Source organism: Bombina bombina, chromosome 4 (genome assembly GCF_027579735.1).
Source record: "Bombina bombina isolate aBomBom1 chromosome 4, aBomBom1.pri, whole genome shotgun sequence".
Taxonomy (NCBI): domain Eukaryota; kingdom Metazoa; phylum Chordata; class Amphibia; order Anura; family Bombinatoridae; genus Bombina; species Bombina bombina.
In genome coordinates, this window is record NC_069502.1 from 1,000,514,395 (window position 1) to 1,000,538,600 (window position 24,206).

Sequence of the window (24,206 nt, forward strand, 5' to 3'; positions counted from 1 at the left end):
CTTAATATGGGAAGAGTCCACAGCTGCATTCCTTACTTGTTAGAAATACTGAACCTGGCCACCAGGAGGAGGCAAAGACACCCCATATATATATATATATATATATATATATATATATATATATATCTCCACCAATCAAAAGCTAGAACCTAGGTTCTTTGCTGCTCCTGAGCTTGCATAGATAAACCTTTCAGCAAAGAATAACAAGAGAATGAAGCAAATTTAAATAGAAGTAAATTGGAAAGTTGTTTAAAATGGTATTCTCTATCTGAATCATGAAAGAAAAAATTTGGGTTTCACGTCCCTTTTAAGGCCATCTGTGGCTCGGTGTATGGAGATGATTGGTCTCATGGTGTCCAGCATGGACATAATTTCCTTTGACTGGTTTCACCTCAGACTGTTGCAACTGCGCATGCTAAAGCAGTGGAACGGCGATCATTTGGATCTGTCTCAACAGATTTCTCTGGACAACCGATCGAGAGAATCACTCTCTTGGTGTTTTTTGTCCGGATCACTTGTCCCGAGGGACGTTAGTCTTAAGACTATCCTGGGTGATTGTGACTACGGTTGCGAGTCTGTCAGGATGGGGAGCTGTTTGGGGTGCCAGGAAAGCACAGGGCCTATGGACTCTGGAGGAAAGCTCCCTCCCGATCTCATTTTGGCAATATACAATGCTCCGAAGGCTTGGGCTCTGCTGGGTTTATCCCAGTTTATAAGATTCCAATCAGACAATATATCCTTGGTGTTTTACATCCATCAGGGGGGGAACGAGAAGCTCCCTAGCTATGAGGGAAGTATCTCGGAATCTGGAGTGGGCAGAGACCCACATTTGTTCGCTGTCAGCAATCCACATTCCGGGTGTGGACAACTGGGAAGCGGATTTCCTCAGTAGACAATCCTTTCATCCGGGGGAATGGTGTCTCCATTCCGAGTGTTACCGGAGATTTGCAAGAGGAAAACCTCATGATGTCTCAATACCAAGCTACCCAGATATGGGTCGAGGTACAGGGATCCTGAGGCGGAGCTAACAGATGCATTAGTGGTGCATTAGTAGTTACCACTACTTTCTAGTGTAGTGGCTCGAATCAAGCAGGCGTCAGTGATACTGATTGCTCCGTCTTGGCCGTGAAGGATATAGTTTGCGGATCTAGTGGGGATGTCATCATTTCCTCCGTAGAAGTTACCTTGTCGCAGGGATCTGCTGACCAAGGTCTCTTTGTTCATCAATGTCTAGATTCTCTGAGGCGGACTGCGTGGAGATTGAACGCTTAGTCCTAGCCAAGAGAGGGTTTTCTGAGAGAGTTATTTCTCCAACATTGGTGTGTCCTGTCCACGGTGTCATCCATTACTTGTGGGATATTCTCCTCCCCCACAGGGAAAGGCAAGGAGAGCACACAGCAAGAGCTGTCCATATAGTCCCTCCCAGGCTCCGCCCCCCCCAGTCATTCTCCTTGCCGCTCTGAACAAGTAGCATCTCCTCGGGGATGGTGAGGAGTTTGTGGTGTTTAGTTGTAGTTTTTTATTCTACTATCAAGAGTTTGTTATTTTAAAATAGTGCTGGTATGTACTATTTACTCTGAAACAGAAAGAGATGAAGATTTCTGTTTGTGAGAGGATTATGATTTTAGCAGCAGTTACTAAAATCGTTTGCTGTTTCCACATAGGACTGTTGAGATGAGATAACTTCAGTTGGGGGGAACAGTTTGCAGACTTTTCTGCTCAAGGTATGACTAGCCATATTTCTATCAAGACTGTGTAATGCTGGAAGGCTGTCATTTTCCCCTCATGGGGATCGGTAAGCCATTTTCTTAGTCTCAAACAGAATAAAGGGCTTATTATGGGCTATAAACTGGTAGACACTTTTAGGGGCTAAATCGATTGCTTTATTTAAGTATTATATGCAGTTTGAAGTTGTATTTCACACTTTTATAACATTGGGGAACGTTTTTAGCACCAGGCACTTGTTAAGACACCTTCCCAGTCAGGAAGGGCCTTTCTCTGTAGTAGGCAGAGCCTCATTTTCGCGCCATTACTGTGCAGTTAATTTTGAGTTCAGTACATGCAGCTGCATGTGTGAGGGTCTGGAATCCACTAAAAACGTTCCTAGAAGGCTTCATTTGGTATCATATACCCCCCTGGGATTGGTGAAGTTGCAGCAAAGGCTATGGCTGGGACTGTAAAGGGGTTAAAATTAAAAACGGCTCCGGTTTCCACATTTTAAGGGTTAACAGCTTGAAAATTGGGGTGCAATACTTTGAATGTATTAAGACACTGTGGTGAAAATTTGGTAAAGATTGGATAATTCCTTCATAGTTTTTCACATATTCAGTAATAAAGTGTGCCCTGTTTAACATTTAAAGAGACAGTAACGGTTTTGTTTTAAAACGGTTTTTGTGCTTTATTAACCAGTTTAAGCCTGTTTAACATGTCTGTACCTTCAGATAGATCATGTTCTGTATGTATGGTAGCCAATGTGGTTCCCCCTTCAAATATAGTGTGATAATTGTGCCATTGCGTCCAAACAAAGTAAGGACAGAACTGTCACAAATTGTAAAGTTGCCTAGGATGATTCCTCAGATGAAGGAAGTAGACATAGTTCTACATCATCTCCTTCTGTGTCTATACCAGTTATGCCCGCGCAGGCGACCCCTAGTACTTCTAGCGCGCCAATGCTTGTTACTATGCAGTAATTGACGGCAGTAATGGATAACTCCATAGCTAATATTTTATCCAAAATGCCAGCATTTCAGAGAAAGCGCGATTGCTCTGTTTTAAACACTGTAGAGCAGGAGGGCGCTGATGATAATTTTTCTGTCATACCCTCACACCAATCTGAAGTGGCAGTGAGGGAGGGTTTGTCAGATGGGGAAATTTCTGATACAGGAAGAATTTCTCAGCAGGCAGAACCTGATGTTGTGACATTTAAATTTAAATTAGAGCATCTCCGCGCATTACTTAAGGAGGTGATATCTACTCTGGATGATTGTGACAATCTGGTCAACCCAGAAAAATTGTGCAAGATGGACAGTTCCTTGATGTCCCGGTGCACAATGATGCTTTTCCGATACCTAAACGGGTGGCGGACATAGTGAATAAGGAGTGGGAGAAGCCAGGCATACCTTTTTGTCCCTCCTCCTATATTTAAGAAATTGTTCCCTATGGTCGACCCCAGGAAGGACACATGGCAAACAGTCCCTAAGGTTGAGGGGGAGTTTTCTACTCTAGCCAAGCGCACGACCATTCCTATTGAGGACAATTGTGCTTTCAAAGATCCTATGGATAAAAAATTGGAGGGTTTGCTTAAAAAGATTTTTGTACAGCAAGGTTACCTCCTTCAACCTATTTCGTGCATTATTCCTGTCACTACAGAGGCGTGGTTCTGGTTCGAGGAACTGGAAAAGTCGCTCAGTAGGGAGACTCCGTATGAGGAAGTCATGGACAGAATTTACGCACTTAAGTTAGCTAATTCCTTTATTTTAGACGCCGCTTTGCAGTTAGCGAGGTTAGCGGCAAAAAATTCAGGGTTTACAATTGTGGCGCGCAGAGCGCTCTGGCTAAAGTCTTGGTCGGCGGATGTATCTTCCAAGACAAAATTGCTTAATACCCCTTTCAAAGGTAAGACCCCTTTTGGGCCAGAATTGAAAGAGATTATTTCAGTCATCACTGGGGGAAAGGGCCATGCCCTCCCACAAGATAAACCTTTCAAGGCTAAGAATAAGTCCAATTTTCGTTCCTTTCGCAATTTCAGGAACGGACCGGCTTCCAACTCGGCAGCCTCTAGACAAGAGGGTAACGCTTCCCAGACTAAACTAGCTTGGAAATCAATGCAAGGCTGGAACAAGGGTAAACAGGCCAAGAAACCTGCTGCTGCTACCAAGACAGCATGAAGAGGTAGCCCCCGATCCAGAACCGGATCTAGTAGGGGGCAGACTCTCTCTCTTTGCTCAGGCTTGGGCAAGAGATGTTCAGGATCCCTGGGCACTAGAAATAGTTTCTCAGGGTTATCTTCTAGAATTCAAGGAACTACCCCCAAGGGGAAGGTTCCACATGTCTCACTTATCTTCAAACCAAGTAAAGAGACAGGCATTCTTACATTGTGTAGAAGACCTGTTAAAGATGGGAGTGATACTCCCAGTTCCAACTGTGGAACAAGGTCAGGGGTTTTACTCAAATCTGTTTGTAGTTCCCAAAAAAGAGGGAACTTTCAGACCAATTCTGGATTTAAAAATTCTAAACAAATTTCTCAGAGTGCCATCGTTCAAAATGGAAACTATTCGAACGATTTTACCTACAATCCAGGAGGGTCAATTTATGACTACCGTGGATCTAAAGGATGCGTATCTGCATATTCCTATCCACAAAGATCATCATCAGTTCCTAAGGTTCGCCTTTCTGGACAAACATTACCTATTGTGGCTCTCCCATTCGGACTAGCCATTGCTCCAAGGATTTTCACAAAGGTGCTCGGGTCCCTTCTAGCGGTTCTAAGACCCAGGGGCATTGCAGTGGCACCTTACTTGGACGACATCCTAATTCAAGCGTCGTCTCTTTCAAAGACAAAGGCTCACACAGACATTGTTCTAGCCTTTCTCAGATCTCACGGGTGGTAGGTGAACATAGAAAAAAGTTCCCCGTCTCCGTCAACAAGAGTCCCTTTCTTGGGAACAATAATAGATTCTTTAGAAATGAAGATTTTCCTGACAGATGTCAGAGAGTCAAAGCTTCTAAACGCTTGTCAAGTTCTTCACTCTGTTCTACGGCCTTCCTTAGCTCAGTGCATGGAAGTAGTAGGGTTGATGGTTGCAGCAATGGACATAGTTCCTTTTGCGCAAATTCATCTAAGACCATTACAACTGTGCATGCTCAAACAGTGGAATGGGGACTATACAGACTTGTCTCCAGTGATTCATGTAGATCAGAAGACCAGAGACTCACTCCGTTGGTGGCTGACTCAGGATCACCTGTCCCAGGGAATGAGCTTCCGCAGACCAGAGTGGGTCATTGTCACGACCGACGCCAGTCTATTAGGCTGGGGCGCGGTCTGGGATTCCCTGAAAGCTCAGGGTCTATGGTCTCTGGAAGAGTCTCTTCTCCCGATAAACATCCTGGAACTGAGAGCGATATTCAATGCTCTCCGGGCTTGGCCTCAACTAGCAAAGGCCAGATTCATAAGATTCCAATCAGACAACATGACGACTGTTGCTTACTTCAACCATCAGGGGGGAGCAAGGAGTTCCCTGGCAATGAGAGAGGTGACCAAGATCATCAAATGGGCGGAGGATCACTCCTACCACCTGTCTGCGATCCACATCCCAGGAGTGGGAAACTCCACCCGGAGGTGTTTGCCCAGTTGACCCAATTATGGGGCATTCCAGACATGGATCTGATGGCGTCTCATTAGAACTTCAAGGTTCCTTGCTACGGGTCCAGATCCAGGGATCCCAAGGCGACTCTAGTGGATGCATTAGTGGCGCCTTGGACTGTCAACCTAGCTTATGCGTTTCCACCGTTCCTTCTCATTCCCAGGCTGGTAGCCAGGATCAAACAGGAGAAGGCCTCTGTGATTTTGATAGCTCCTGCGTGGCCACGCAGGACTTGGTATGCAGACCTGGTGAATATGTCTTCGGCTCCACCATGGAAGCTACCTTTGAGACAGGATCTTCTAGTACAAGGTCCATTCGAACATCCAAATCTAGTTTCTCTCCAGCTGACTGCTTGGAAATTGAACGCTTGATTTTGTCTAAGCGTGGGTTTTCGGATTCTGTGATAGATACTCTGGTACAAGCCAGAAAACCTGTGACTAGAAAGATTACCATAAAATATGGAAAAGATATATCTGTTGGTGTGAATCCATGGGATTCTCATGGAGTAAGATTAAAATTCCTAGGATCCTTTCCTTTCTCCAAGAAGGTTTGGATAAGGGATTATCAGCGAGTTCTCTAAAAGGACAGATTTCTGTTTTATCTGTCTTGTTACACAAACGACTGACGGCTGTGCCAGATGTTCAAGCTTTTGTTCAGGCTTTGGTCAGGATCAAGCCTGTTTACAGACCCTTGACTCCTCCCTGGAGTCTAAATTTGGTTCTTTCAGTTCTTCAAGGGGTTCCGTTTGAACCCTTACATTCCATAGATATCAAGTTGTTATCTTGGAAAGTTCTGTTTTTGGTTGCTATTCTTCTGCTAGAATAGTTTCTGAATTATCTGCTCTGCAGTGTAATCCGCCCTATCTGGTGTTCCATTCAGATAAGGTTGTTTTGCGTACTAAACCTGGTTTCCTTCCAAAGGTTGTTTCCAACAAGAATATTAACCAGGAAATAGTTGTGCCTTTTTTGTGTCCGAATCCAGTTTCAAAGAAGGAACGCTTGTTACACAATTTAGATGTAGTCCGTGCTTTAAAGTTCTATTTAGAAGCAACAAAGGATTTCAGAAAAACGTCTTCTCTGTTTGTAGTTTATTCTGGCAAGAGGAGAGGTCAAAAAAGCTACTGCTACCTCTTTTTCCTTTTGACTGAAAAGCATCATACGATTGGCTTACGAGACTGCCGGACGGCAGCCTCCTGAACGAATCACAGCTCACTCTACTAGGGCTGTGGCTTCCACATGGGCCTTCAAGAACGAGGCTTCTGTTGATCAGATATGTAAGGCAGCGACCTGGTCTTCTCTGCACACTTTGTCCAAATTCTACAAATTTGATACTTTTGCTTCTTCGGAGGCTATTTTTGGGAGAAAGGTTTTACAAGCCGTGGTGCCTTCTGTTTAGGTAACCTGATTTGCTCCCTCCCTTCATCCGTGTCCTAAAGCTTTGGTATTGGTTCCCACAAGTAATGGATGACACCGTGGACCGGACACACCAATGTTGGAGAAAACAGAATTTATGCTTACCTGATAAATTACTTTCTCAAACGGTGTGTCCGGTCCACGGCCCGCCCTGGTTTTTTAATCAGGTTTGAAGAATTTCTTTCTCTATACACTACAGTCACCACGGCACACTATAGTTTCTCCTTTTTTTCTCCTAACCGTCGGTCAAATGACTGGGGGGGCGGAGCCTGGGAGGGACTATATGGACAGCTCTTCCTGTGTGCTCTCCTTGCCTTTCCCTGTGGGGGAGGAGAATATCCCACAAGTAATGGATGACACCGTGGACCGGACACACCGTTGGAGAAAGTAATTTATCAGGTAAGCATAAATTCTGTTTTTTACTCTCATTCAAGCTCGTAAGCTGGTTGCTCGTCGCATCTATCATAAGGTGTGGAGGACCTACTTATTCTGTTCTCCAGGATGAACTGGAGAAGGGCTTTTCTGCAAGTCCCCTGAAGGGACAGATTTCGTCCCTGTCTGTGTTACTGCACAAGAGGTTCGCTGAGCTTCCAGATGTGCAGTCATTTGTTAAGGCTCTGCTAGGATCAGGCCTGTGTTTAGATCTAATGCTCCTCCTTGGAGTTTAAATCTTGTTGTTTTCTCCAACATAGGTGTGTCCGGTCCACGGCGTCATCCTTACTTGTGGGATATTCTCTTCCCCAACAGGAAATGGCAAAGAGCCCAGCAAAGCTGGTCACATGATCCCTCCTAGGCTCCGCCTACCCCAGTCATTCTCTTTGCCGTTGTACAGGCAACATCTCCACGGAGATGGCTTAGAGTTTTTTAGTGTTTAACTGTAGTTTTTCATTATTCAATCAAGAGTTTGTTATTTTCAAATAGTGCTGGTACGTACTATTTACTCAGAAACAGAAAAGAGATGAAGAATTCTGTTTGTATGAGGAAAATGATTTTAGCAACCGTAACTAAAATCCATGGCTGTTCCACACAGGACTGTTGAGAGCAATTAACTTCAGTTGGGGGAACAGTTTGCAGTCTCTTGCTGCTTGAGGTATGACACATTCTAACAAGACGATGTAATGCTGGAAGCTGTCATTTTCCCTATGGGATCCGGTAAGCCATGTTTATTAAGATTGTAAATAAGGGCTTCACAAGGGCTTATTTAAACTGTAGACTTTTTTTGGGCTAAATCGATTGATATTAACACTTATTTAGCCTTGAGGAATCATTTATTCTGGGTATTTTGATTTAATAATATCGGCAGGCACTGTTTTAGACACCTTATTCTTTAGGGGCTTTCCCAAAGCATAGGCAGAGTCTCATTTTCGCGCCGGTGTTGCGCACTTGTTTTTGAGAGGCATGGCATGCAGTCGCATGTGAGAGGAGCTCTGATACTTATAAAAGACTTCTGAAGGCGTCATTTGGTATCGTATTCCCCTTTGGGTTTGGTTGGGTCTCAGCAAAGCAGATACCAGGGACTGTAAAGGGGTTTAAAGCTTAAAACGGCTCCGGTTCCGTTATTTTAAGGGTTAAAGCTTCCAAAATTGGTGTGCAATATTTTCAAGGCTTTAAGACGCTGTGGTGAAAATTTGGTGAATTTTGAACAATTCCTTCATGTTTTTTCGCAATTGCAGTAATAAAGTGTGTTCAGTTTAAAATTTAAAGTGACAGTAACGGTTTTATTTTAAAACGTTTTTTGTTCTTTCTGATCAAGTTTATGCCTGTTTAACATGTCTGAACTACCAGATAGACTGTGTTCTGAATGTGGGGAAGCCAGAATTCCTATTCATTTAAATAAATGTGATTTATGTGATAATGACAATGATGCCCAAGATGATTCCTCAAGTGAGGGGAGTAAGCATGGTACTGCATCATTCCCTCCTTCGTCTACACGAGTCTTGCCCACTCAGGAGGCCCCTAGTACATCTAGCGCGCCAATACTCCTTACTATGCAACAATTAACGGCTGTAATGGATAATTCTGTCAAAAACATTTTAGCCAAAATGAACCCTTGTCAGCGTAAGCGTGGCTGCTCTGTTTTAGTTACTGAAGAGCATGACGACGCTGATATTAATATCTCTGAAGGGCCCCTAACCCAATCTGAGGGGGCCAGGGAGGTTTTGTCTGAGGGAGAAATTACTGATTTAGGGAACATTTCTCAGCAGGCTGAATCTGATGTGATTACATTTAAATTTAAATTGGAACACCTCCGCATTTTGCTTAAGGAGGTATTATCCACTCTGGATGATTGTGAAAATTTAGTCATCCCAGAGAAACTATGTAAAATGGACAAGTTCCTAGAGGTGCCGGGGCTCCCAGAAGCTTTTCCTATACCCAAGCGGGTGGCGGACATTGTTAATAAAGAATGGGAAAGGCCCGGTATTCCTTTCGTCCCTCCCCCCATATTTAAAAAATTGTTTCCTATGGTCGACCCCAGAAAGGACTTATGGCAGTCAGTCCCCAAGGTCGAGGGAGCGGTCTCTACTTTAAACAAACGCACCACTATTCCCATAGAGGATAGTTGTGCTTTCAAAGATCCTATGGATAAAAAATTAGAAGGTTTGCTTAAAAAGATGTTTGTTCAGCAGGGTTACCTTCTACAACCCATTTCATGCATTGTCCCTGTCACTACAGCCGCATATTTCTGGTTTGATGAACTGCTTAAGGTGCTCGATAGTGACTCTCCTCCTTATGAGGAGATTATGGACAGAATCAATGCTCTCAAATTGGCTAATTCTTTCACTCTAGACGCCTCTTTGCAATTGGCTAAGTTAGCGGCTAAGAACTCTGGGTTTGCTATTGTGGCGCGCAGAGCGCTTTGGTTGAAATCTTGGTCGGCTGATGCGTCTTCCAAGAACAAGCTACTAAACATTCCTTTCAAGGGGAAAACGCTGTTTGGTCCTGACTTGAAAGAGATTATCTCTGATATCACTGGGGGTAAGGGCCACGCCCTTCCTCAGGATCGGCCCTTCAAGGCAAAAAATAGACCTAATTTTCGTCCCTTTCGTAAAAACGGACCAGCCCAAGGGGCTACGTCCTCTAAGCAAGAGGGTAATACTTCTCAGGCCAAGCCAGCTTGGAGACCAATGCAAGGCTGGAACAAGGGAAAGCAGGCCAAGAAACCTGCCACTGCTACCAAGACAGCATGAAATATTGGCCCCCGATCCGGGACCGGATCTGGTGGGGGGCAGACTCTCTCTCTTCGCTCAGGCTTGGGCAAGAGATGTTCTGGATCCTTGGGCGCTAGAAATAGTCTCCCAGGGTTATCTTCTGGAATTCAAGGGACTTCCCCCAAGGGGGAGGTTCCACAAGTCGCAGTTGTCTTCAGACCACATAAAAAGACAGGCGTTCTTACATTGTGTAGAAGACCTGTTAAAAATGGGAGTGATTCATCCTGTTCCATTAAGAGAACAAGGGATGGGGTTCTACTCCAATCTGTTCATAGTTCCCAAAAAAGAGGGAACGTTCAGACCAATCCTAGATCTCAAGATCTTAAACAAATTTCTCAAGGTTCCATCGTTCAAGATGGAAACCATTCGAACTATCCTTCCTTCCATCCAGGAAGGTCAATTTATGACCACGGTGGATTTAAAGGATGCGTATCTACATATTCCTATCCACAAGGAACATCATCGGTTCCTAAGGTTTGCATTCCTGGACAAACATTACCAGTTCGTGGCGCTTCCTTTCGGATTAGCCACTGCTCCAAGGATTTTCACAAAGGTACTAGGGTCCCTTCTAGCGGTGCTAAGACCAAGGGGCATTGCAGTAGTACCTTACCTGGACGACATTCTGATTCAAGCGTCGTCCCTTCCTCAAGCAAAGGCTCACACGGACATTGTCCTGGCCTTTCTCAGATCTCACGGCTGGAAAGTGAACGTGGAAAAGAGTTCTCTATCCCCGTCAACAAGGGTTCCCTTCTTGGGAACAATTATAGACTCCTTAGAAATGAGGATCTTCCTAACAGAGGCCAGAAAAACAAAGCTTCTGGACTCTTGTCGGATACTTCATTCCGTTCCTCTTCCTTCCATAGCTCAGTGCATGGAAGTGATCGGGTTGATGGTGGCGGCGATGGACATAGTTCCTTTTGCGCGCATTCATCTAAGACCATTACAACTGTGCATGCTCAGTCAGTGGAATGGGGACTATACAGACTTGTCTCCGAAGATACAAGTAAATCAGAGGACCAGAGACTCACTCCGTTGGTGGCTGTCCCTGGACAATCTGTCTCAAGGGATGATGTTCCACAGACCAGAGTGGGTCATTGTCACGACCGACGCCAGTCTGATAGGCTGGGGCGCGGTCTGGGGATCCCTGAAAGCTCAGGGTCTTTGGTCTCGGGAAGAATCTCTTCTACCGATAAATATTCTGGAACTGAGAGCGATATTCAATGCGCTCCAGGCCTGGCCCCAGCTTGCGAGGACCAGGTTCATACGGTTTCAATCAGACAACATGACGACTGTTGCGTACATCAACCATCAGGGGGGAACAAGGAGTTCCCTAGCGATGGAAGAAGTAACCAAAATTATTCTTTGGGCGGAGTCTCACTCCTGCCACCTGTCTGCTATCCACATCCCAGGAGTGGAAAATTGGGAAGCGGATTTTCTGAGTCGTCAGACATTGCATCCGGGGGAGTGGGAACTCCATCCGGAAATCTTTGCCCAAGTCACTCACCTGTGGGGCATTCCAGACATGGATCTGATGGCCTCTCGTCAGAACTTCAAAGTTCCTTGCTACGGGGCCAGATCCAGGGATCCCAAGGCGGCTCTAGTGGATGCACTAGTAGCACCTTGGACCTTCAAACTAGCTTATGTGTTCCCGCCATTTCCTCTCATCCCCAGGCTGATAGCCAGGATCAAGCAGGAGAGGGCGTCGGTGATCTTGATAGCTCCTGCGTGGCCACGCAGGACTTGGTATGCAGATCTGGTGAATATGTCATCGGCTCCACCTTGGAAGCTACCTTTGAGACGAGACCTTCTTGTTCAGGGTCCGTTCGAACATCCGAATCTGGTTTCACTCCAGCTGACTGCTTGGAGATTGAACGCTTGATTTTATCGAAGCGAGGATTCTCAGATTCTGTGATCGATACTCTTGTTCAGGCCAGAAAGCCTGTGACTAGAAAGATTTACCACAAAATTTGGAAAAAATATATCTGTTGGTGTGAATCTAAAGGATTCCCTTGGGACAAGGTTAAGATTCCTAGGATTCTATCCTTCCTTCAAGAAGGATTGGAAAAAGGATTATCTGCAAGTTCCCTGAAGGGACAGATTTCTGCCTTGTCGGTATTACTTCACAAAAAGCTGGCAGCTGTGCCAGATGTTCAAGCCTTTGTTCAGGCTCTGGTTAGAATCAAGCCTGTTTACAAACCTTTGACTCCTCCTTGGAGTCTCAATTTAGTTCTTTCAGTTCTTCAGGGGGTTCCGTTTGAACCCTTACATTCCGTTGATATTAAGTTATTATCTTGGAAAGTTTTGTTTTTAGTTGCGATTTCTTCTGCTAGAAGAGTCTCAGAATTATCTGCTCTGCAGTGTTCTCCTCCTTATCTGGTGTTCCATGCAGATAAGGTGGTTTTACGTACTAAACCTGGTTTTCTTCCAAAAGTTGTTTCTAACAAAAACATTAACCAGGAGATTATCGTACCTTCTCTGTGTCCAAAACCAGTTTCAAAGAAGGAACGTTTGTTGCACAATTTGGATGTTGTTCGCGCTCTAAAATTCTATTTAGATGCTACAAAGGATTTTAGACAAACATCTTCCTTGTTTGTTGTTTATTCAGGTAAAAGGAGAGGTCAAAAAGCAACTTCTACCTCTCTCTCTTTTTGGATTAAAAGCATCATCAGATTGGCTTACGAGACTGCCGGACGGCAGCCTCCCGAAAGAATCACAGCTCATTCCACTAGGGCTGTGGCTTCCACATGGGCCTTCAAGAACGAGGCTTCTGTTGATCAGATATGTAGGGCAGCGACTTGGTCTTCACTGCACACTTTTACCAAATTTTACAAGTTTGATACTTTTGCTTCTTCTGAGGCTATTTTTGGGAGAAAGGTTTTGCAAGCCGTGGTGCCTTCCATTTAGGTGACCTGATTTGCTCCCTCCCTTCATCCGTGTCCTAAAGCTTTGGTATTGGTTCCCACAAGTAAGGATGACGCCGTGGACCGGACACACCTATGTTGGAGAAAACAGAATTTATGTTTACCTGATAAATTTCTTTCTCCAACGGTGTGTCCGGTCCACGGCCCGCCCTGGGTTTTTTAATCAGGTCTGATATTTTATTTTCTTTAACTACAGTCACCACGGTACCATATGGTTTCTCCTATGCAAATATTCCTCCTTAACGTCGGTCGAATGACTGGGGTAGGCGGAGCCTAGGAGGGATCATGTGACCAGCTTTGCTGGGCTCTTTGCCATTTCCTGTTGGGGAAGAGAATATCCCACAAGTAAGGATGACGCCGTGGACCGGACACACCGTTGGAGAAAGAAATTTATCAGGTAAACATAAATTCTGTTTTTGCAACGGACTCCGTTGGAGCCTATGCATGAAGTAGGCATTAAATTGTTGTCTTGGAAGGTTTCTTTTCTACTGGCTATTGCTTCTGCGCGCAGAGTATCTGTGATTGCTGCCTTGCAATGCGTCCCTCCTTATCTGGCTTTCCATGCTGATAAGGCTGTTCTACGAACCAAGTTAGGTTTTCTTCCTAAGGTTGTGTGAATTCGCAACATCAATCAAGAGATTGTGGTTACTTTCTTATGTCCTATTCCTCCTCCTTCGTCGAAGAAACGTTTACAACGTACTTCTGGATGTGGTTTGGGCCTTGAAGGTCTATCTTCAGGCCACAAAGGAATTTAGACAAACTTCTTTCTCTGTTTGTTCTTTCTGGAAAGCGTAGGGGTCAAATGGCCTCTTCGACTTCCTTATCTTTTTTGGCTGAGGAGTGTCATCTGTTTAGCATAGAGCCAGCAGTACATAAGCCTCCTCTGAGGATTATGGCTTATTCTACGAGAGCAGTGGTTTCCTCTTGGGCCTTCAAAAAATGAGGCCTCTATGGATCAGATCTGTAAAGCGGCTACCTGGTCCTCCTTACATACTTTTGCCAAATTTTTACAAGTTTTGATGTTTTTTCTTCTGCTGAAGCAGCCTTCGAGAGAGAGGTTTTGCAGGCTGTGGTGCCCTCAGATTAGTGTCCGCCTCTTTTTCCCCTCCCGTTAGCATTCCGTGTACTCTAGAGCTTGGGTATATGTTTCCCACAAGTAAGGAATGCAGCTGTGGACTCTTCCCATATAAAGAAGGAAAACATAAATTATGCTTACAAGATAATTTCCTTTCCTTCTGTATGGGAAGAGTCCACAGATCCCGCCCATGTTCTCCGATGGGCGGCCCTAAATGTAAACTTATTCTTCTGGCACCTTTTTCACCCTGATATTTCTCCTACTGTTCCTTGTTCCCTCGGCAGAATGATTGGGTTTATCAGGAAGTGGGGGGAGGTATTTAAGCCTTTGGTTGGGGTGTCTTTGCCTCTTCCTGGTTGCCAGGTTCAGTATTTCCCACAAGTAAGGAATGCAGCTGTAGACTCTTCCCATACAGAAGGAAATGATCTGGTAAGCATAATTTATGTTATTACCCATTCCCCAGTTTTGTATAACCAACACTGTTATATTAATATATTTTTAACCTTGTTTTTAAGCCTCTACAGACTGCACACTTATCTCAGTTCTTTTGACAAACTTTTAGCCAATTAATGCTGACTCATAAATAACTCCATGAGTGAGCACAATATTACCTATATGACACTTGTGAAGCAGTGTTTAACTGTGAAAATGATCACAATGCATAATAAGATGAGGCAGTTCACCAGCTTAGAAATTAGCATATGAGCCTACCTAGGTTTAGCTTTCCACAAAGAATACCAAGTTCTTTTTGGAAAGTTGTTTAAAATTACATGCCCTATTGGAATAATGAAAGTTTAATTTTGCCTAGACTGTCCCTTTTAAAAGACTAACATTGTTACCTATGTGTTTTTGGCACCAATGTCACAGCAGCAGGAGTCAGGGACTCCTGTAAGGTACCAGTATTATTTAGAGGTTTGTACTTGGTCAGCTGTCACTGAATAAGTCATGTGAGTATGTTTGGATAATTGCTAAAATGGTGGTGATTAGGAAAAATTCTAGCAACAGCACATTTCTCAGATCTGCTCTATTACAACAATCTGTATAGTATCTGGGTTCTAGTGTTTGGGTATAATAGTTACTCGCTAATGTGGAAAAAAAGATTACTACAGACTTCATAAAGTGTTCTAAGAATATCCTTGTAAACGGTTATACAGTTAATGTAATCAGACAAGCCCCATCTTATGTGAGTAGCTAATAAAGACTTTTCTCAAATTACAGTGTACATATATTCATGAAACCCAAAAGGGATTGATGAATGCAAATAAGAACTAGATAGACCTCTTAATAACAGTCTAATACAGAGTATTGCTTTGTTGATATATTGCAACAGACAGTGTCTCATTACTTTGTATAGTCTTGCTAACTGCTAACAGACCATTTATATTGTTTGCAAATGCTGACAGTATTCTGCTGGCTTGTAATGGACTTCAACTGGTTTACAAGTATATTTTCCTTCTTAATATGAGGAGAGTCCACGGCATCATTCCTTACTGTTGGGAAATGCTCAACCTGGCCACCAGGATGAGGCAAAGACACCCCAGCCAAAGGCTTAAATGCTCCCTCTACTTCCCTCATATCCCAGTCATTCTTTTCGTCACAGGAAGTTGGCAGAGAAGTGTCAGAAGATTTGTAATAGTTCCTTATGAAGGTTATCTACCCTTCGAAATGGCACTGGAGTTTTAAGTAGTCTTGTCAGCCTCTCAGTGAGAGCATTGACGAATGTTGGAGTCTGGAGATGCAGGGAGAGTCTTTCTGCGAACCCATCCAGACTCGTATTAACAGCTCCTAAGCAATCAGTCTTGACGAGTTTCACTGCCTGCTTCCATCACTCAAGTCCATGTCAGGAGCGATGCTACAAGACTGTCAAACTTGAGAGGCTGTGTTTCTGTTCCACGGCATAGATTCCGGTAAAATTGTTTAATTTTTTTTATGCACATATGATAACGCAAGAAGACAGGGTCACAGTGTGGCTCGTTTTATCTGTTTGGAATCAAGGGTTAATATCTCTGGAGGGGGATTAATCAAATCATTTAATTTTATTATGTTGCGACATGTGTGAGATGTAGCTCAGACAGATGTTGGAACGTACAGGTTTTACTTTCGTTTTAGAAGCTGCGCAGCCTGAAAGGCTTTGCACACTTTTTTTCCTATAGCAGGGGCGGTCCTGCATTGCGCACCATGTGACCGGGTGTGGTTACACTGATTTCCTCTTTCCTGACTGTGCGGCTTACCAGAGAAGAAACGGTTTCTCTGTTTGGCCTGGGTCATAGGAGGTGGTGAGTGCCCCAGCCATTGGGGGGTATAAAGGTGCAGTTTTATCTTATCTATAGTCTGCTTTATAAGTGCAAGCTATGGAGGATTCTGATGTGGTCGAGGGTACTCCCTCTTTACCTAAATCTAATACCTGTCTATATTGTGAGGAGGCCGCGGTATACCCGCCTGCTCAATTATGTTCCACATACCTTGATAAAGTAATCATGTCAATGAAAGTTAATGTTTAATACCACTGAGCGTCCACCTCTGAGGAGTCTCCGCCCCGTGAGATGCGCACCATACAGTCATTTCCTATTACACATGCAGCTTCCCGTAGCACTCCTAATCCTCCATCTGGAGGGGCCCTTTTACCACCAGACTTTATTGAGCTATTACAAACAGCAGTGTCTGCGGCATTAAGTGCTTTACCTCGCCCTGCTAAATGCAAGCGAAAGGTTAAATATTGCTATCCTTCCCAGGGGTCATCTACTAGCTTTATCTGATACAAGATTATGCGATGATGAAGGCGTCTGATACTTCAGAGGGTGCTCTTTCTAGGTCGGAATCTGCTGCCTCCAGCTGCGGAGGAACCAGACTTTAGATTTAGGATTGAGCATTTACGCTTTCTGTTGAAGGAAGTTTTGGCTACGTTAGAGGTTACAGGCCCCAAATTGCTGAGAAACATTTTGATTCCTAAACTAGATAAGGTATACGAGAACTGGATTGTACCACAAACTTTCCCGGTAGAATGAATGGGAAAGAATTGGTTCTTTATTTTCCCCTTCTTCCTTTAAAAAATTGGTCCCGGACTCTCAATTGGAGTTGTGGGGCTCCATACCTAATGTGGATGGCGCTATCTTCACGCTTGCTAAACGCACTACTATCCCGCTTGAGGATAGTTCGTCTTTTAAAGAGCCCATGGATAAGAAAATAGAAACTCTGTTAAGAAAGATGTTTCAACATACGGGATATTTGTTTCAACCGGCAGCGGCTGTAAAGTGCAGTTGCTGGAGCAGCTACCTACTGGTGCGACTCCTTATTTGAGTTGATCAAGGTGGAGGGTCCCCAAAACGTGATCCAGGAAAGAATTAAGGCCTTAAGGGTGACTAATTCTTTTATCTGTGATGCAAATATGCAAATTATTTGCCTGAATGCCAAGGCTTCAGGTTTTTCTGTTCAAGCCCGTAGGGCACGCTGGCTGAAGTCCTGGTCTGCTCACATGACTTCGAAGTCAAGACTTCTTTCCCTCCCATTTAAGGGAAAGATTCTATTTGGTCCAGGCCTGGACTCGATTATCTCCACGGTTACTGGAGGCAAAGGTGCCTTTTTACAGCAGGATAAGAACAACAAACCTAAAGGACAAGGCCCTAATTTTCGTTCGGATTAATCACGACGTCAGCAGCCCTCCTCCGCAAAGCCAAAGCAATCCAAGGGGACTTGGAAGCCGGTCCAGTCCTGGAATAAATCAAAGCAGAACAAGAAGCCTGCCAAGACAAAGTCGGCATGAAGGGGCACCCCCCGATCCGGCTCTGGATCTCGCAGGGGGCAGACTGTCGCTCTTTTTAGGCGCTTGGTTTGGGGACGTACAAGACCTGTGGATCCTGGAGGTCATCGCTCAGGGATACAGGATAGATTTTAAGTTTCCTCCACCCAGGGGCAGATTCCTCTTGTAAAACAGGTCTTCAAGGCCAGAAAAGAGAGAAGCCTTCTGGGGTGCGTGAGAGATCTCTCCTCCCTGGGAGTCATTGTCCCGGTATCTCTTACAGAAAGAGGTCTGGGATACTATTCAAACCTTTTTGTGGTCCCAAAGAAGGAGGCAACTTTCCGCCCGATTCTGGACCTAAAGTGCTTTAAACAAGTTCCTATCTGTCCCCTCATTCAAGATGGAGACAATAAGGTCCATGCTTTCCTTAGTTCAGGAAGGACAGTTCATCACCACGATAGATCTGAAGGATGCTTACCTTCACATTCCAATACACAAGGAACACTTTAAGTTCCTAAGATTTGTGTTTCTAGACCAGCTCTTCCAGTTTATTGCACTTCCGTTTGGTCTAGCTACTGCTCCAAGAGTTTTTATGTAGGTTCTGAAGGCTCTGCTTGCAGTGGCCAGAACCAGTGGTATAGCAGTAGCCCCATACTTGGATGTGGTTCGTGGATCTGATAGGGATGTCCTCATCGCCTCCATGGAAGTTTTCTTGTCGCAAGGATCTGCTGGAACAGGGTCCTTTTGTTCATTAAAATCTAGATTCTCTGAGGCTGACTGCGTGGAGATTGAACGCTAGCCAAGAGAGGTTTTTCTGAGAGGGTTATTGACACTCTCATTCAGGCTTGTAAGCCTGTTACTCGTCACATCTATCATAAGGTGTGGAGAGCTTCTTATTCTGGTGTGAAGAGCGTGGTTTCGCCTGGCATAAGGTCAAGGCTGCCAGGATTCTTTCTTTTCTCCAGGACGGTCTGGAGAAGGGCCTTTCTGCCAGTTCCCTGAGGGGACAGATTTCGGCCCTTTCTGTTTTGCTGCACAAGAGGCTCGCGGTGCTCCCTGACGTGCAATACTTCGTTAAGGCTCTGATCAGGATCAGACCTGTGTTTAAATCTAACGCTCCACCTTGGAGTTTGAATATTGTTCTTAAATTTTTGCAGCGTGCTCCGGGTGAGCCTATCCATTCGCTTGACATTAAGTTATTTTCCTGGAAGGTTCTTTTTCTATTGACTATTGCGTCGGCACGCAGAGTTTATGAAATGGCTGCCTTGCAATGTGAGCCTCCTTATCTGGTATTCCACACTGTTAAGGCTGTTTTACGTCCCCGCTTGGGTTTTCTTCCTAAGGTGGTGTCTGATCGTAACATCAATCAGGAGATTGTAGTTCCTTCCTTATGTCCTAATCCTTCTTCTCCGAAGGAACATTTACTTCATAATCTGGATGTGGTTTAAGCTTTGAAGTTTTATCTTCAAGCTACTTAAGATTTTAGACAAAGTTCTTCCTTGTTTGTTGTCTACTCTGGGAAGTGTAAGGGTCTGAAGGCCTCTTCGACTTCCTTATCTTTTTGGTTGAGTAGTGTTATACACTTATTTTACGAGTCAGCGAGTCTTAGACCTCCTCACAGGATTACGGCTCATTCCACTAGAGCGGTGGCTTCCTCTTGGGCCTTTAAGAACGAGGCCTCTATGAATCCGATTCTTAAGGCAGCTACCTAGTCCTCCTTACATACTTTTTCAAAGTTCTACAAATTTGACGTTTTTGCTTTGGCGGAAGCAGCTTTTGGGAGAAAGGTTTTGCAGGCTGTGGTGCCCTCAGATTATGGTCCTCCCTTCTTTTACCCCTCCCATTATCATTCAGTGTCCTCTAGAGCTTGGGTATAGTTTTCCCAACAATAAGGAATGATGCCGTGGACTCTCCTCATATTAAGAAGGAAAACATAAATTATGCGTACCTGATAATTTCATTTCCTTCTGTATGAGGAGAGTCCACGGCCCCCGCCCCTATACTCCGATGGGCGGACCAAAATTTGTTTTTCTTTTACGGCACCATTTATACCCTGATATTTCTCCTACTGTAACTTGTTCCCTCATATCCCAGTCATTCCGTCAAGGGAAGTAGGGGGGAGTATTTAAGCCTTTGGCTGGGGTGTCTTTGCCGCCTCCTGGTGGCCAGGTTCAGTATTTCCCAACAGTAAGGTATAATGCCGTGGACTCTCCTCACACAGAAGGAAATGAAATTATCAGGTAAGCATAATTTGTTTATCATGTGTATGTTGCCTTATAGTAACAGTAATATTCAACTTAAAGGGATATGAAACACAATTTTTTCTTTTATGATTCAGATAGTGAGCATACAATTTTAAGCAACTTTCTAATTTAATCCTATTTATTCATTTTTCTTCGATCTCTTGGTATCCTTATTTGAAAAGCAGGAATGCAAGTTTAGGAGCAGCCTATTTTTGGTTAAGCACCTGGGTAGCGCTGGCTTACTCGTGGCTAAATGTAGCCACCAATTAGCAAGCGCTACCTATTGATAATGTTTAATTTTTTTTCACATTATTGAATACTACAGTAAGACCTATAGCACAAAAACATAGACATTTTACACCATAGATAACTAATTACAAACAAAATATATTTTTCCATAATGTTTTAAGTTTTTAAACACACTAATATTCTGACTTTAAAGAAACATTATCCCCGAATACAAAACAGAACATTACAAGCTTCATGTATCCATCACTACATACATTTTTCAAAACTTTGTTTTTGTTTTAAAGAACTTAATATTAATATTTTGAATATTTGTTACATAATAGATTAGTAAAATTGGTGTCATCGCACTCGACAATTAAATATTCATATTTTAAAGGGGCATGGTACTCACATTTGTTTTGATCATGTATGTGAAAATGCAGCAGAGAAACATGTTAAAATATTTTTTGCATGAAATAGTGAAACATGTTTACATTTAAAGGGGCATGAAACCCAAAATGTTTCTGTCATGATTCAGATAGAGCATGCAATTTTAATCAAATTTGCTTTGTTCTCTTGGTATCTTTTGCTGAAAAGTATACCTAGGTAGGTTTAGGAGCTGGAAGCTAGCTGCTGATTGGTGGCTGCACATATATGCCTCCTTGTTATTGGCTTACCTATGTGTCCAACTAGCTCCCAATAGTTCTTCAAGTCACAAAGAATTGGCTGAGAAACAGATTATATTCCTTTCACTCCTAGAGTTCAGAAGTCTTCCTCCTCTCAGAAGTCAAATTCCTGCCTGGAAACCAGGATCTTCTAGGACCATGTATAAGCTAAACAATAATTCAAACTCCAATTCTAAAACTGAATGCAAGTGCAGCCTCAAACCATCATCTGTTCTGGTTGGAGCAGATTAAGTTTCTTTCAGCATGTCTGGTTTTGATCAGTCCAGGATCCTTGGGTTCAAAGCATCTTTTCCCAGGTTACAGGATACATTTTTGATCCAGACCTCCTTGAAGATGATTACATCTAGCTCAAGTCCTCAAAAATCCTAAGAAGGTGGCTACCTTCTTTCATGTGTTCAGGATCTGGAGGTCATGGGAGAGTTGTGCCAGTACCTGTCTCTGATTAGGGACACTGTTTTCTCTACAATCTCTTAATTTTACCAATAAAGGAAGTGATTTTCAGACCCACCTTGGACTTAAAAAATATAAATACATTTTGGACAATGTTAATCTTATTCCAACAGGTCAATTAATTTCCTCTATAGACCTCAGACTCATTTCTTCAAATCCCTATTGAAAAGGATCATCATCAGTTTCTAAGGTTTGCCTTCCTCAACAACCCCTATGAGTTTGTTGCCCTTCTTTTTGGTCTGGCCACAGCTCTGTGCATCTTCACAAAGGTGTTGGGTGCATTCTTGGCTGCAGTCAGAGCCAGGGCATATCAATTGCTCTATATCTGGACAACATCCTAGGTCAGGCTCCTTCTCTGCCTCTAGGGGTATCTCATACTCTAAAGCTCTTATCCTTCCATCTGGATCTCGGTTGGAGGATAAATGTTCCAAAGAGCTCCTTATCTCCAGCTACAAGGGTGTCTTTTCTGGGTGTTATAGACTCTGTATCGATGCACCTTTTACTTGACAGAATCTCGCTGAATAAAATTTCAGAAGGCATGTCATCTTCTATGTTCTCCAACTGTAGCCCAATGTATGTAGGTAGTGGGTCTTATGGTGGTTTCTGATGCAGTTCCTTTTGCTGCCTTCACTTACGGCCTCTCCTACTGTCTATGCTTAAGCAATGGACAAAGAATTATCTGCAGTTGTAACAGCAGTTTGTTCTGGATTCCTCAGTCAGACAATCTCTATCGAATTTCCTTCTTTGATACTATTTGCTGTTTGTGTATGCTAACAGGATAAGGATGGGCACTTAACTGATATACAAAGTGATTTAAAAAGTGTGTGTATATATGTATGTATATATGCTATGCTAAGATGGTAATGCCCATTTCAGACATAATGAACATTTATTACTTTACTTTAAAAATATCTGAAGATTAACAGATATGTATAAATTACCAAGATCAGATTACCTGATACATAGGATTACCAAGATCGAGTAGAACAAAAATACAAATAATCAGTGTTAGTATCAGTGTATATATATATATATATATATATATATATATATATATATATATATATATATATATATATATGCCATTGGTGTTGGCACCTAGGTGATAAACGTGTACATGTGAAAAAATGTGGAGAAAAAGACAATTTGTTTTTTTTATATAGTGTTCCTAAAAGTAATGATCCTAGTGTCCGAGATGAGTGGGCGGAGATGAGGTAAGTTCCCTTACGCCTATATCCTAGAAATCCCGCAGCAGTCCTGGTAGGGAGTACTCAATGTGAGCAGAGAAGATGATGATTGAGGGCGAAAGTGACCTAAAATGGAGATGGCGTGACATGACCTGGCTCTAGGGGCACCTGGTGAAGGAGGAGCAAGGTTTTGATTGCTGAGCCTCCTCCTACAGTCTCACAGCACCTGGCGGTAGGAACTTCGCGCCTCCCCACTACCTGGGGTTGCTACACGGACAGGCTTTAACATCTCCTCCGGTGCCGTGCAGTGGAAAACCAACCCACTGCTTTGATGCAGGAACAAACATACATCATGTCTCCAGCTACACTAGTGAACCACGAATACCACTAGAAACGCTCTCCCCCCTCGGGGTTACCTTGCTAAAGACACACGTCAGGGGAAAGAAAAAAGCAAATGGTCCCAGATGCCTGAACTGTCCCTGGCTTCAGCCAATGATGCAGTGAGACACCAATATTCTTTTTGAAGTAAGGACTTTTTCTTTCCTCCGCACCCACTTCAAGCCTAAACTGTATTTTCCTCCTCACCGGCATTCTGCGAGAGAAAGGAGGACCGGCGGTTTGCTAGAGAAGGTGCTGCTGCCCTGTGTGACTCGCAGTGACTGGTCTGCCCCCTCCCCCACCGAGGCTGCGCGGGAGGAGGCAGTGAGAGCCTTGTTGGGCGCCGAGAACAGCACAAGCTGTGAAGCCGTTGCCGCAGGTCCCCTGTCTCGCTCTTCCCCCCCCTCTCCCACCGGTGCTGCGTGAGAGGGGGTGTGGGACACGTCTCCGCTTGAGATATTGGAGGATACCGGGTTGTGTGGAAGAGGTAATTGGAGCGCCTGCTTTTTCCTGGCATTCTCGCACCTGCTCCGGCCTTTTACTCACCATCGGAGGGACGACCGGGTAGTGGAGGAGAGGGTAAGTCTCACTGCACAGCCGTTCTAGATGGCGAAAACAACATTCAAGCTAAAAACGTGAATACTGGGGAACACATAGCCAGGTGTAAGGTTGAGAACATTTTACCCCTAATTTAAGAACAATTACTCATACAAGGCTATACCCGAAGGGGGGAAAATAAAAGAAAACAAAAGAAAATAAAGGAAGATTATCATAAGTGCCTAACAGCAGATGGAACGACTGAAGGGGATATATAAAAGCAAGGGAAAAGTAACTATACTGAAGGCGTAATAAAGCAGCAACATAAACACTCAACTTAATTCCCCACGCTTTCAGATTTATACTATGGAAAAATGTGACACTGGGCTGAACGGGACTCTATCATGATCCTGGAAATATCAAAGGATTAATATCTCAGAGAGACATTTGCCCAGAGAACTTTTCCCCTTTTTTTTTTTCCTTTGTATCAATTATTTTTTCTCTATAGTGATTATTGACCTCTGGTTGGAAGGGAAAGGAGGTTAAAGTTGCAATTGTAACTAAGTCAGAATTAAGGCTACAATCCTGGTCTTTTATCTATTTTGTTTATTTTTGCATTGTCATATCTTTACCTGTCGAATTAGTGAATAAGATTGCTGATCTGATTACCACCTAAATTAATGGTCTAAAGATAAATTGCCCTAGCCTTTTACTACATCTCTTAGAAGCTATATAAGAAAAAGTATTGTAAGAGGTAATACCTAGGTACTAAAAGGCAGGG

The 24,206-nt window shown here is 43.6% G+C and overlaps 1 protein-coding gene across 3 annotated transcripts in view; it reads left to right on the top strand.

The window, feature by feature from the left end:
• Nucleotides 1–24,206, top strand: part of UGP2 (UDP-glucose pyrophosphorylase 2) — a 481,750-nt gene that overhangs the window by 100,559 nt on the left and 356,985 nt on the right. The window lies entirely within an intron of this gene.